At 37.9% G+C, this 15272-nt stretch overlaps 1 protein-coding gene across 1 annotated transcript in view; it reads right to left on the bottom strand.

Moving 5' to 3' along the window:
• The window catches only part of LOC145284535 (QRFP-like peptide receptor), an 829491-nt gene that overhangs the window by 445864 nt on the left and 368355 nt on the right, over positions 1-15272 (bottom strand). The gene's annotated exons all lie outside the window — the stretch shown is intronic.

The following is a 15272-nucleotide window of genomic DNA, read 5'->3' as shown; positions in this document are numbered from 1 at the left end:
TCCCTATTAAAATTAAAACTTTTCTATAATTATTTTTGACCAGACACACCAGACACACACAGACGATATATCTATCTATCTATCTATCTATCTCTCTCGCTCTCTCTCTCTCTCTCTATATATATATATACAGTAAAATACTGTATGCATACATATTTAGATATATATATATACGTGTATATATACATATATATATATGTGTATATATGTATATATGTGTATGTATGCATATATATATATAGTAACATACTGAATATACAGTAGAATACTCTCTATATATAATTTATATATATGTACGTGTAGATACACATATATATATATTAATATGCATATACATGTATATATATATATATTTGTATACTACACGTCAGATACACATATATATATATATTAATATGCATATACATGTATATATATATATATATATATATATTTGTATACTACACGTCAGTTTGTAATATTTATATATTTATTATTTTACTTATGAAACCTAGAGTTTATAATTAGACAAAATCAATATATTATTTAGTGCTTGCGAAATCTTCAATGTTTGTTACGATACTTGCGGCAGATCAACGTGATTTATGCTTCGCAATTCTTTATTTTACATGTTAGTTACCATTGGACCGAAGAGAATTTAAAGATAATTATTCAATTATGCGACATATTCAGTAAGATAAGTCATATAACTTAAAACCTCAGCGCTCGAAATATTGCCTTAAACCGAAGTTGACCGCTTATTATAAAGAGCCATGGAAGCATAAATAAACAGACATAAACCCGCACACATACACGCACTCAGGCATATATATGCATGTATATTTGCAAGAACTCGTTTAATCGTTATATGACAAATCAGCGTGGCTAGCGCGAACGAAAGATTCTAGAATTTGGTTCCTGTAGTGAATTGACTTATTTCACCACCGCTAGCAGTAAATGAATCTAATTCATGTATTGTTACATTGCAATAAAAAAACATTGTACTTAAATGCTAACTAAGATTTTCTTTTTTTTCTCGGTCATGATGGAGGGGGTGACATATATAGTTTTTAAATATAATTGTATATAAACAACTTAATCGTCGTTATACTACAAGTAAACCTGGTGAGATTCGAAACTAGTAATGCATTTACTCTTAGTAGGGATTGGCTCAGGGGCATACACATATAAGCGCACACACACATATGAATCTAGAATTGAAAAGAGATCAAACAAAGTATGTGTTCATCAATATTTTCTCTATATTGCGAGACTTCCTCTAAGATTGAACTCTTAAAATGAACACATAACTTGGTTGGTTCTTTTATTAATTCTTTATTTCCTCGGAATACTTTTTCCATTATGCTCATCACACACACACACATATAAACACACCCACATACACACATGCACATATATATATATATATATATATATATATATATATATATATATATATATATAAAACAACCCCGTTTTGTTGTAAATTTAGAGTATAGAGACAGAAATCTTCGGTGATAATTTCGCATTTAAATACGCACATTTCTATTCATTTTATGTTGAAAATATTTTAAATGTAAAACTAATTGTCATAGACATGAAATATATATATATATATATCAAAGTGGCGTATGTTTAAGATTATACACTTAATCCTAGTATATAAGAACATGCCCATTTAATTGATTTATATGTACAATCTGAGGTCTCGAGGTAAATTCAATGTCACCCATAGGCATTTCAATACAGTGTCATGCTGCATTCATCGCCACGTAAATTTTACGTTTCCACATCTTTTTGATCAGCCTGTATTTTGCAAACCGTCACTCATTTTCGGATCCTTAATTCCAATAAATATCTTATAATGTGGTTATCGTAAGAAGCCTAAAGTCAAACTGTGAATCTTATAGGGAAGCTTGCTAAAGATGAAGGTTGACACCGTTGAGGAGAGGTTTTTAATAATTTTCTCATTGACAAAGAATCATTCCATTCGATGCCCTGCGTCTTATGTTCGCATTTAACGTTAGCGGAATTCATTTTATCTGCTGACCGAAATTCATTTGCAGTGTCAAAGAAAACGCCCACGATTACATATGTTCTTGTTCTTGCTTAGATATTCTTAGTGGAAATACCTTCAGTAAATATTCGTAGAATATTATCGCAAAGGCAAATATTCCTTGGTGTTAGTATCAAAAAGAGAAAAATTAGCGGTGTAGGGAAAAGAGTTAAAAACAAAAGACCTCCACAAAACTGCAGTTATTTGAGGGACACTCCTGGATAGAAAGGATTATTACAATGTGGTAGCAAAACAGAACATTGATTAAGACCACGAATGCACTGCTCGTTTAACTCGTTTAGCTCATTTGACTTATTAGTCAAACGAGCTTAAATTTATAAAGTGGAACAGAGAACAGCCAATTCCAAAGAACATATGAAACATTCATGATGCTGATTGCACTGCAATAAAGAATGTTGAACCTTACACTCCACGTTTAACTCTCTCCCTAATCGCTCTTTGAGGACAAACTCAACAATTATAGATTTGGAAATCACACAATTGCCGGCTCATGATATTATAAATCATAGACACTTCCTAGGCGTATGCGCGTAATCACATACTTGCTACACTAATATAATAAGGCCAGACTAAGCTAGTCTCTATTCTCAGCAAATGTTTCAACAAATCCCTTGTCAGATCTTGCTTCCCTGATAGTTGGGCATTTGAATATAAGAAGGCCTCGATAAAACCCACATAAATTTCGCTCCCTCAATCCTCTGTACATACTCGCTAAAATCTTTCGGTTGCTAATCAAAAAAGCGCTAGTTCACTACATTGTAAAAGCGTTATATCTTTATATCCAACAAGCAAGACAGTGAATTGTTAACGTTTATCTATGAAAACATATACCATGACGTGGATACATCAGGGCGTGCTACGACGTTAGCACTTCGGATATCCAAATCCTTGATAAGTGTTGTATGAAGGCTTCTGGTGAAAAGTACATTACACGATACGAGATACCTTCAATAAATTTCCAGATTTTTTTCCTCTGCGAATATTGACTAATAGTACACACATGAAACTATAGTCCTTTTCTAACTATTCTCTTCCGGTGCAGCGTACTTGTTGTACCGTTCGAACAACTTGTGAAAGGGCTTATGGGAATCCTCTTGCTGAGCATGTCAATTGACTTGTCACATCTCCTTTGATCGCTCCAAGTGTCTCATATATGCAACCTTAAAGGTTTTCCTTAGAATAACCAAACATCACAGGTATATATATATATATATATATATATATATATATATATATATATATATATATATATATATATATATATATATATATGAACTGCTGTTTTCCGTTACTGAGAAACTGGGTGTCTATTTCTTACTAAGTTAAATAGACATTCTAATCTTGTTGGAAATCACGTTGGAATTCTCGCCACTGAGAGTTAGTATGTATAAAAGGAGTTGTCGCACTACGGGTTAGTGATTAGTTAAGAACCTAGTTACCTAGCTTGCTAGTCGGTTGGTGCTTCTTAGACTGATTACCTCGTTACTGTTGTTCGATCCTTACCTGTTAATTGTTACCTTTGCAAGGAAAGAAAAGACTGCTTGTAAGCAACGTCACCATTTCGTTGGGAGCCCTTACTGTCTTTTCTTACACCCCCTTCTTGTTGATGAAATAATCCCGACAATATATCTATATATATATATATATATATATATATATATATATATATATATATATATATATATATATATATATTTGTTTTAAAAAAATGCCTGCTAAACTTCTCTCTCAGTTTCAGGTCCACAGACACGAAATTTATTCTGGGTATTTGAAATGCGAAACTTTATTGTGCGGTCTTAGCCGGGGAAAATCGGTGCTACTTTGTTAAAGTTAAAGAAATAGAGTTGGTGAATGTCGAACGACGGCATTACGAATATGAATGAGAAACGTAATAGCTATTAGTTCATGTTTTAATTTTTAGTCTTGCAGTAAACACGTTTTCATAGCTAAGGCATTTACGGCGAATGAAAAAAATTAAATCGTAAGGTAATCGTTTTAGTTTTCGTACTCAACGGTTGCGCACGTATCTTTTTTATTCTAACCTTTTAAATCTTTACTATATATTGGGTGCAATATAATATAATAATTAATGCTATGAGGTCTGCAAGTATATATATATATACACACACACACATATATATATATATATGTATATGTTGCTTTAGTAGTATAGTCTCACTACATTTAATTTATTTATAATTGATAAATAATATTCTTCCTTGATTCTTTAGAATACGATGGACATACTGACTTTGATACACTAAATCTGGTTATAGCATCGATGTTAAACAACGTTGAAACTGGTCAATATTAAGCTTAAGCTTAAGGTTAATATTGGCTGACTATCTGGGAAAAGCATTAGGAGGATATCCACCCATTCTATCAGGAAATGTACATATATATATATATATATATATATATATATATATATAGTGTGGAACGATATTTTCGCCGCAGCACTACGTTTATATATATATATATATATATATACATATATATATACATATGTATATATATATATGTTTGGTAAAACTAGTAATTAGTAAAAACCTGAAGAGAGAACTCAATACTATTGAAGAGCAAATATGTGTTTTATTTTTGTATTACCGTTTTATCCGTTGGGTTGCATATATTTCTGATGCTGGACCATGTGTGCGATCCAACATCCTCGTCAGACCTGGCTGAAATGGTTCTTAGTATTTGATAGAAGTGTTTTAGAAGAAATACGAGAAAAAAGAGGGGGTAGGAGATAATAAGGGGGAGGGAGACGGGTATCGACAATATTTCAGTTTTGAAGGTTAAAATACATTAGATTGTATTGTGTGTGGGGGCTAGCAGATTGAGGTATGCGTGGGTGGAGATATATGGATATAGAGAGGGGGAGATGAACAGACTATGGTAAAGTAAAAAGAGAGGGAGGTAAGCTTATAAGATGCAACACTTCTACAAACTCCGCAAACAAAAGTACCTAAAACTACTTAAAGAAAACATTATCGAAAACTATAAAACACCATATACAGACCTAGTCAAGGACATCAACTTAGATAGCAAAAATATCACTGATACACATAAAATTAGCAACAGAGTATGAACACTATCGAATAAGGAGGCATACGTTTTACTTAAGGACCATAAATCTAACTTTGAAAAAAGACCTTAAACGAAACTTATAAACCCCACGAAGCCAGTAATAGGAAGAATAAGCAAAAGAATACTAGGAATAATTAATTTACAAATTAATACCAAATATGAACTAAACCAATAGATTTACACCAATGACACCATTAGATGGTTCAATAATATCCAAACCAAAAAGAAGGCCGCATTCACCCAGTTCGATATCTAAAACTAATATCCTTCAATATCAAAAGAACTGTTTGACGAGGTATTAGACTTTTCCTCACTAATCTCTGCCCTACAACAATACGAAATGGAGATTATCCAAAATCTGGGAAAATAGTATTAATCAGCCAAGAGACCCAATGAAATAAGACGGATCATTTGACCTCTCAATGGGACTCTGGATTAAACAGAAGCAACCAACCTAGCTGACGGCCTCATTCTATATAATCTCACAAAAACAACAGATAACAAAAACATAGGACTATATAGAGACGATGTCCTTATCGTAGTTGAAAATTCAAATGGCCTTAAATGCGAAAAGTTGAAAAAAAATTAACTAAAGAAATGAACAGAATAGGTCTAAAACTGGATATTAAGTCTAATGTAAAACTGTTTTACTCTCAAGCTCTCAAATTACTCATATTAACCTTACACAAAAGACAATGCGTACCCACTCTATATACACTCACTATCGAACCACTCAAAACATATCATTAAACATGTACCTACATCTATCGAAAAAAGACTTAGTACTAACTATAACCCTTTCTCCCTCGCAGGGGTCACGCGCGCACGGTGAAAAACGACGCGCACTAACCCTAAGGACGGTTGGCGATATTTTCGCTCCTTCGAGCCTCGGACCCCACACAAGCATCCGTCTCTCTCCCTCTGCTACCGAGTCTCTCCGAATTGGACGTTGGTATCTGGCCGTCTAGTGTTGTAACGCCCAATCGGGAATTCTTGGTAATTTCTGTCGTGATCATCTTCTCGTCAGTGGCCGTCTCTCTCTGCGACGGCTGGAAAGTCAAGTTTGGTTCTGCTGAAATCGAAGGGCAGTCTTCACAAGTATAAATGGAAACAATCAACAACGATGAGGATAGTTTTAGGCTGTTCATTTAGTGATTCGGTATACATTAAGGCTCGGCTCGTCACTTATACTTTCGTCAGGCTTGGAATGCAACCCCCACAGTGTATTTTACAAAACTCTAAGTGGTGGTCTTGTTAGTTCTCTTCGTCTTAATTAAAAGAGGCTGGCGGCACGCATGGCTTCCCAACTTCTCTGTTCGGCAGACTGTCCGATTCTCCCCTCTCGTCTATTTCCGCAGTAGTTTTATTAAACGTCATCCTCCCCTTCCTTCTGTAGTCGACCAAATCTCTCTATTCGACGGGTAATCATATTTTTCTCTCTCTCTCTCCTTCCCAACCGACCCCCTCTCGATTCAATTCCGAGAATTAGTTATCTGTCTAGGCATTTAACCAATTTGTTCCCTTTAAATTAGAATGACTAATTCAATTGTTTTCGGGGTTTGGTCTTTCTCTCTCATCACCTCCAACTTGTTGGTTTAAGTGAATCATGTTATCATTTATACTCGGATCGTCGACTTTACTCGTCGACCCTTCCCAGACCTCCTTGCGTTTTCCTCGGCAACCCGACATCTGGCTTATCTTTAATCTGGCCCTTTTGAACTCCAAATAATTTACTTGTCACCCGATGACAATTCGTTGGTTTCTCACGAGATGGGACTGAGACCTCTCGCCCAGCTCCATCCCACTCACCCTCAACCTAGGAAGCAAGGTTATCCGGTGTCGCCCGGCGTCGTTACATAACTCCTCTAAACTTGAAATATTCAACAAACATAAAACACATTCATGAAAATGGCCTTAAAGAAAGTGGCCACCCAAACACCATCTTTAATTACATTGAACCTAATCAATCTAGTACACCAAACAATAAAAAACAGGGTCAGAAAAATAATTTGGTTCACCCCCTCTTCAATGTAATGGTTAAAACGAAACTAGTTAAAAAATATTTGAACTAATTAACAACCATTTTCCACCCAATCACACACTCTACAAAATATTTAATAACACCACAATTAAGCTTAGCTACAGCTGTACTGATAACCTAAAACAAATAATCCAGAAACACAAGAGGAAAATTCTTAACAAAATAAAATACAAAAATAACACTATCAGAAATAATTGTAACTGCACCAACAAATCCCAATGCCCACTTAATCAACAAGGCGTACGAACAGAAGTAGTCTATAAAGCCACAATTTCACCTGAAGAAAAGCCAAACGACAAAAAATACTATATTGGCTTGGCAGGCACCTCCTTTCAAGATAGGTCACATAAATGCCCCTACACAGCCACCAACAACCCTAACAAAACCTCACTAACCTCCAAATATCTACATCTAAACCAAAATAACCTTACACCAACCATTACGTGGGAAAACCTTAAAAAAATCTAACGTCCGTACATTTTTAGACTCCCCATGCCTCCTCCGCCTGAACGAAACACTTTTTATATTCAATTTTATAGATAGAGAAAAATTACTTAATAGAAATCATGAAACCTGCATAAACTGCCGGCATTACAAATCCCATCTCGTTAGCAATTATATACCCTTCTGAAACACTCCCTAGGCAACATCCTTTTTGACCCGCTGAATAATACACACAATACATCCATCTACTGCGTACACCCAATAACTGTAACATCAACAAAACCAAATCACCATACTTCACCCTTCCCATACCCTATATTACCTTACTCATCTATACATTCATCTACCCCTGAATCCTACCACACCTACCCACTTACTAATTACTACTAAAACTCTCCTATTTAGCGTGCATGGATATATGGGTTCATGGCTCGTGTGTATATACATTAATATGTATTTGAATATGTATGTCTATGTGCGCATGTATGTGTATGCGTGCATCTGGATGGTTGTGTCTATATGTATATGTATCTGGTACATGCATGGGTGGACATATCTATTCAGGTGTAGCTATATCTGGATTTATATGCATGTATGTGTTTGTATGTGCCTATATGTATCCATAATACAGTTGACACTGAAAATTAAGTTAAGCATAACCAATGTCCAAAGCACCATGTTAGGAACCCACCCCTATATATATGAACTTAATATTTAACTTTTAAACATTTATACCTAACTTTCATTTTTTCCTAGACACCGTTAATTAATCCCTATCGAATAAGCAAAACAAATCAATTCAGACCCGTAGATATTGAACCAGAAACATGTACTTTGAACTTATCTTACAATACGTCTACCTAACCTCGCATTATCAACTACATCCGCTTATACATCTGGGTGTTAATGTCAGTATATGTGTGTGTATCTATGGTTATGCATGGCTGAACGTATATCTGAGTTTATATGTCTGTATTTGTATGTATATGGCTTTATCCACAAATATTTAATAATAAAGTTTAACATAATCACTGCCCAAAGAACCATGTTAGGATTATACTCCATATATATATATATATATATATATATATATATATATATATATATATATATATATATGAAAACAACGATGCGTCTACCTAACCTCACATTATTAACTACACCCATGTATTTACTTAGTTATTTATTATTATTTATGTAGAATAATCAAAAGAACTGTAGTAGTCAATAACATACAACAACAACAACAATAATAATAATAATAATAATAATAATAATAATAATAGCAGCAACACTTACCAAGGGTCCAGCTTATGCACAAGACATACACCAGATTGAGCTGGACTGAGTGCTTGTATTTATGTACAAGCATATCCAATCAGATGATTCAGCCAATCACAATCCAATGAATAGACTGGCCCATGTGTGCACAATGGAATCTCCCATTGTGCCATAAATAGTTCTCCTCTTTCATGAGAGTTAACTTTAGTCTTGGTTAAGTTATCCACAACTTGAACGCTGACCAAAAGTACATTACACAATCCAACATGGCGCTACGAACAGGATTCGAGACAGAAGATTGGGAAGACTATTTCCGCAAAGCAGGCATTGCTGCCGATTCCGCCAAGAGCTACGCTGCACCGTTTTTGAAGGAAAAACTAAGGAAAAAAAACTTCAAGTAATGGATCGAGCCATGCTAAGAGAATTGGGCATCACAACAATGGGAGAAGTTCTGTCTATCCTTCGACAAGCCAAGGAGCCCGCTACCCAGACCACCTATGCTAAGGCACCAGCTGCCAGGCCTCCCCAACTTCATCTCGAAATGACCCCTCAACAATTCAGAAAATTTCGGATTGATTGGGAAGTATTCGCCAGAATACCGGACATGCCAACTTCTCAGGCCAATATCCAGTTATACAGTTGCGCTGATGAATCCGTCCAAAACACAATCAAAAATACGTACCCTCAGTTCTTCACCACCAACCCAGACACGCTGCTAGAGATGACAGAAGCATTAGTAACTCAAAAATAAAATCCCATGGTCCATCGGATGACATTTGCATCTATATCACAGCATGAATATGAACCCATCCAACAATACCTTGTTCGTCTTAGGTCCACGGCCATAGACTGTAATTTCTCATGCCCCAACTGCGATCACGACCTGTCCGACATTTACATCAAGGACCAATATATCAAAGGGATATCGAATGATACGCTTCAGACCGATCTACTGGCAAAAACCGGGTTGCTAGGAACTCTCAACCAAAATACTTGTCATGCTGAGGCATTTGAGTCTGCACTACGGGAGCAAACCGCAATGACTGATGCCTCACACATAGTTACAGTCCGGATGTCAATATATCGCAGGCAAAAAAAAAACAGTGCTGTACGGACTAGCAGAGGCAATATTCGCACTAGCTCTACTGTTACTCACAACAATAACATTGCTGATAAAGAACCTCGTCAAACCTGCATAGGTTGCGGTAGTCACCAACACGGTACTCCAAGGACAAGTGCCCGCCATTTAACATGTCCGGCATGGAATCAAATGTGCAACACTTGTGGGAAACTTAACCATTTCTCAGCAGTGTGCCGGACAAAGAAATATCGCCCGGCAGGGATAAAAAATTTTGAAGACCAAGAAGCTCCCATGAATACACTCATGGCCCATATCACATTCGATCAAATGAGGGGCACCATTATGACTACAGGAGGTGATCTGTTAATTAAAATGAATGCATCAGTAATCCTATTCTCACTAAAACCAGACTCCGGACAAGCTGTCAATATCCCTAGGAGTCGTAGTACAACGCTAAACGTTTTTCCCGACAGTGGTGCCGCCATTTGTCTCGGGGGACCAAAACATTTAATGAAAATGGGCCTCACAGAGATACGTCTTGTCCAATCAAGAAAGATCATACGAACAGTTGGAGGTTTCACACTCATGTGTCAGGGTTGGGCACCAGTTGAGTTTGTGGTCAGAGGGAAAACAACTAAACAAACCCTCTACATATGCAAGGGCATACAACGGCTTTATCTAAGCAGAGAAGTCTGCATCGATGTGGGAATATTGCACAAACATTTTCCAAACCCTTTAGCAGACGAACATGAAGAGGTAGACACCGAGTCTAAAAAGTGTGTAGATCAATTGCCAAACCGCCCCAAAAACCTCCCTTTTCCCGCAACAGAAGATAACATAGGTAAACTTAAGAGCTGGCTCCTAGAAAAGTTTGCCAAAACGACATTCAACAAAGACGGGATATTTCCAGCTATGTCCGGCCCAGGTGCCCACATTCACCTCAAAGAGGGAGCAATCCCTAAAGCCATGCAGAACCCAATTTCTGTACCCTTCCACTTCAAGGAACCAGTAAGACAAGCCCTTTGGAAGGGTGTAGAAAAAGGTATCATAGCTCCAGTACCCGTGGGTATGTCTACTGATTGGTGCAGTACTATGGTAATAACTGCCAAAAAGAATGGTAATCCACGGGGAACAATAGATTACCAACACCTGAACTCTCAATGCAAGCGAGAAACCCACCATACTGGGTCACCATTCCAGTTGGCACAGCAAGTGCCACCTAGAACAAAGAAAACAGTCCTAGACGGTGTTGATGGATACCACTCGATTCTCTTAGACAAAGAATCTCAACCATTAACCACCTTCATAACTGAGTGGGGAAGATACATGTATCTTAGGATGCCTCAAGGATATGTCGCATCTGGGGATGCTTACACTCGCAGATACGATGAGATAATAAAAGATATCCCACGCAAGGTGAAGATAGTAGACGATACCCTGCTATATGACTCTAGCATTGAGGGAGCTTTTTATCATACATTCGATGTCCTGCTCCAATGTGATAAGAATGGAATTGTGCTCAACACCGACAAATTCCCATTCTGTCAGGATGTTGTACAATTTGGAGGCCTCCAGATAACTTCTTCAGGAGTGACCCCTTCTGAGTCTATGATACAAGCGATACAGGATTTTCCAGTCCCAAGGACAATTACTGACGCCAGATCATGGTTTGGGCTTGTCAACCAAGTAGCCTGGGCATATTCACTGGGTCCAGTGATGGTGCCTTTTCGGGACCTCGCCAAACAAAACTCCAAATTTGCTTGGAATCAAAACCTTGAAGACGCATTCAAAGATTCCAAGCGAGTTATAATTCACCTAGTCCAGAATGGGGTAGCAACGTTTGACAAACAGAGCAACTTGCCTTGCTCCAGATTGGAGCAAAGAAGGAATGGGTTTTCTACTCCTACTAAAACATTGCCAATGTACCATGGAAAAAGCCCCAATCTGCTGTTCCGAAGGTTGGCATCTGATATATGCCGGCAGCAGATTTTGCACGGATGCTGAGCGCATATACGCACCAATAGAGGGTGAGGCAGCAGCAATAGCATAGGCATTGGAGAAATGCCGTATGTTGGTCATGGGTTCTCCAAACATAATAGTGGTCACCGATCATGAACCTCTGAAAGGGATATTTGGGGATCGTGATCTGAGCAAGATCTAACCCCCCGGCTCTTTAGACTAAAGGAAAATACCCTGAGATATAGATTTACCATACAGCATTGCCCCGGGAAGTGGTACAGAGGCCCTGATGCAGTCTCCCGCCACCCAGTGGCGATGGTGCAAACCATCCTCAATGTATTTCCAACATAACCCTCTCAAATGGGTATACTGGAGTCGAACAACATGAACAACATAACAGAGTAAACATCCTTAATAGCAACATTTGCAGACAGCAGTTATATAGTCATAATATCAGCATACCTAATTCGTTCAGCAGATCGTGGCGATCCCCAATATAACAAATTAATAGACACAATACAGCAAGGCCCTCAAAACACGTAATCCCACTGCGCCCGAAGTCCGTGAGTATTGGGAGGTGAGGCACCGCCTTAGTACTGACAATGGCCAAGTATTGTTGGATCGAAGGATCGTCATCCCCAAAACACAACGAAAAAAGGTCATACACTGCCTGCATTCTGCACACCAAGGAGTAGTCGGCATGAAAGCACGTGCCAACGAATCGGTGTACTGGCCAGGGATGGATGCATCAATCCGCAGTATTAGGGCGAATTGCATGGTATGCTCAACTATCGCACCTAGTCAACCAAGGGAGCCTATCATTCTAACACGATCCCCAGAGTGGCCATTCCAGCAAATCGTCATGGATATTTTTTATATTGGAGATCACACATACCTTGCCTGCGCAGATAGGCTAACTGGTTGGCTAATTTTATACCGCCTAGAATCAGGTCACACTTCTACAACCAAATTGATGTCCATATGCCGACAACTGTTCCAAACATATGGTGCCCCAGAAGAACTCAGCACCGATGGCGGCCCACCTTTCACTTCCAGCACGTTTCAAGAATTTCTGAAAACATGGTGTGTTAGGCACAGATTATCTTCTGTTGTGTATCCCCAATCCAATGGCAGGGCAGAGCTCGCGGGAAAAACTGCAAAGAGGATTGTGAAAGGAAACACAGGCCCCCAAGGTTCCTTGGACAATGACAGTGTTGCCCGGGCCATCTTGCAGTATCGGAATACCCCAATTCAAAGCATTGGCTATCACCGGCTCAATTATTACTTCGCCGTCGACTACGTGACTCCATCCCTTCACAGCCAATCCACTACAAGCCTCATCCTGAATGGGTGTCAGCGGCACAACACCGCGAGGAAATGCTCCACCACCGCAATGCAAAAATAGTAGAAAGATACAATAAATATACCCACAACCTTCCACCGTTACAAGCTGGTGACACCGTAGCCATCCAAAATCCAGTCAATCGCAGATGGAATACAACGGGCAAAATCATCAGTTCCCTACCAGATCGACAATACCGTATCAGGGTTAACGGATCCAGAAGGATCACGCTTAGGAAGCGCCGTTTCCTCAGAAGATGCGAACTCAAGCCTGCACCAATCCCAATACCAAGTGCAGCACTAGGACCAACAATTCCCTCAAGCGATACTACATTCTTGCATCTCTCACTGTCTCCCTGTAATAGCACATACACAGCAACCAAACCCAAACAACAAACCACATATACATCCCCACGCTTTCGATCAAGGATTCCCCGAGCTCTTTCTAGGTTACTACCACACAACAAACTAGGCCTAAAAGAGAGATGCACCTCTCATACCACCCAGCCTACTCGTGGGGGGGGAAGAGAGGAGATGTAGAATAATCAAAAGAACTGTAGTAGTCAATAACACACAATAATAATAATAAATATAATAATAATAATAAATATAATAATAATAATAATAATAATAATAATAATAATAATAGCAGCAACACTTACCAAGGGTCCAGCTTATGCACAAGACAGACACCAGATTGAGCTGGACTGAGGGCTTGTATTTATGTACAAGCATATCCAATCAGGTGATTCAGCCAATCACAATCCAAAGAATAGACTGGCCCATGTGTGCACAATGGGATCTCCCATTGTGCCATAAATAGTTCTCCTCTTTCATGAGAGATAACTTTAGTCTTTGTCAAGTTATCCACAACTTGAACGCTGACCAAAAGTCCATTACACAATCCAACAATTTATTTATCCTAACTTTATTTTATTTACCTGGTAAATATACACTTATATATATATATATATACATATATATATGTGTGTGTGTGTGTGTGTGTATCTATGTATGTCTATATTATATTTTTATAAATATGTATATTCATCTAATTGTGTATACGTGTATGTGGGTACATGTGTGTATATGTGTGTATATCTACTTCTTACTGGAGATCTATATATCCACCTATATGTATATATGTAGGTGTATATATATATATATATATATATATATATATATATATATATATAAATATATATATTCGTATATGTGTCTATGTATATCTGTAAGTGCGTATATCTGTGGATAGGACTTGTGTGTATGCACGTATGCCTTATATATGTGTGGGCATGTCTGCATATACATTATTTATATATGTGTGTACCTTCCTGTATCTGGATTTGTAGAAATGTACATATGCATGTGTATGTATGTGTACGTATTGCGCGTGCGTTAGCGTATATTAATCCTTAACTTTCTAAAAACAACTCACTGTCAACTTAAATTAACACGTCAACTTATAGCGACTACGAAAATTTTAAATGGAACCTTGTACTTGTCAAACACATGACACCTACTAAAACACTTTCTCTCTCTCTCTCTTCCTATCTCTCTCTCATCTACTTCATATACATGGATGAACAAGCAAAAATCAGACAAAATTTTAAACCTATGAATTGAAACTCATCCCCGCCTCTGTTACGCCCTCTCATTTTTCTTTACCATACTTACTCAACCTTCCCATCCCTATATCAATATATCTCCACCTACGCCTACGTGTATCTGCTACCCCCACACACAATACAATTAAATGTTTGTGACTTCAATGCCGACCACAGTAACTGGCTAGGATTCTCTAATCACATATACGTAGCTGGTAGCACAGCACATAGCTTCTCTATATCCCATTTCCTATCTCAGATGGTTACATTTCCGACACGTTTCCCAGACCAGCAAAGTCAACATGCCTCACTTCTAGATCTCTTTCTGACAACGGTTCCCGAGGACTGTACAACAAAAGTCCCACAGCCCAC

This window comes from Euprymna scolopes, chromosome 9 (assembly GCF_053919585.1).
Source record: "Euprymna scolopes isolate OS-2025 chromosome 9, ASM5391958v1, whole genome shotgun sequence".
NCBI classification, from domain to species: Eukaryota; Metazoa; Mollusca; class Cephalopoda; order Sepiida; family Sepiolidae; genus Euprymna; species Euprymna scolopes.
Note: the sequence above shows the minus strand (reverse complement) of the source record. Positions and strands in the feature narration are given on the sequence as shown.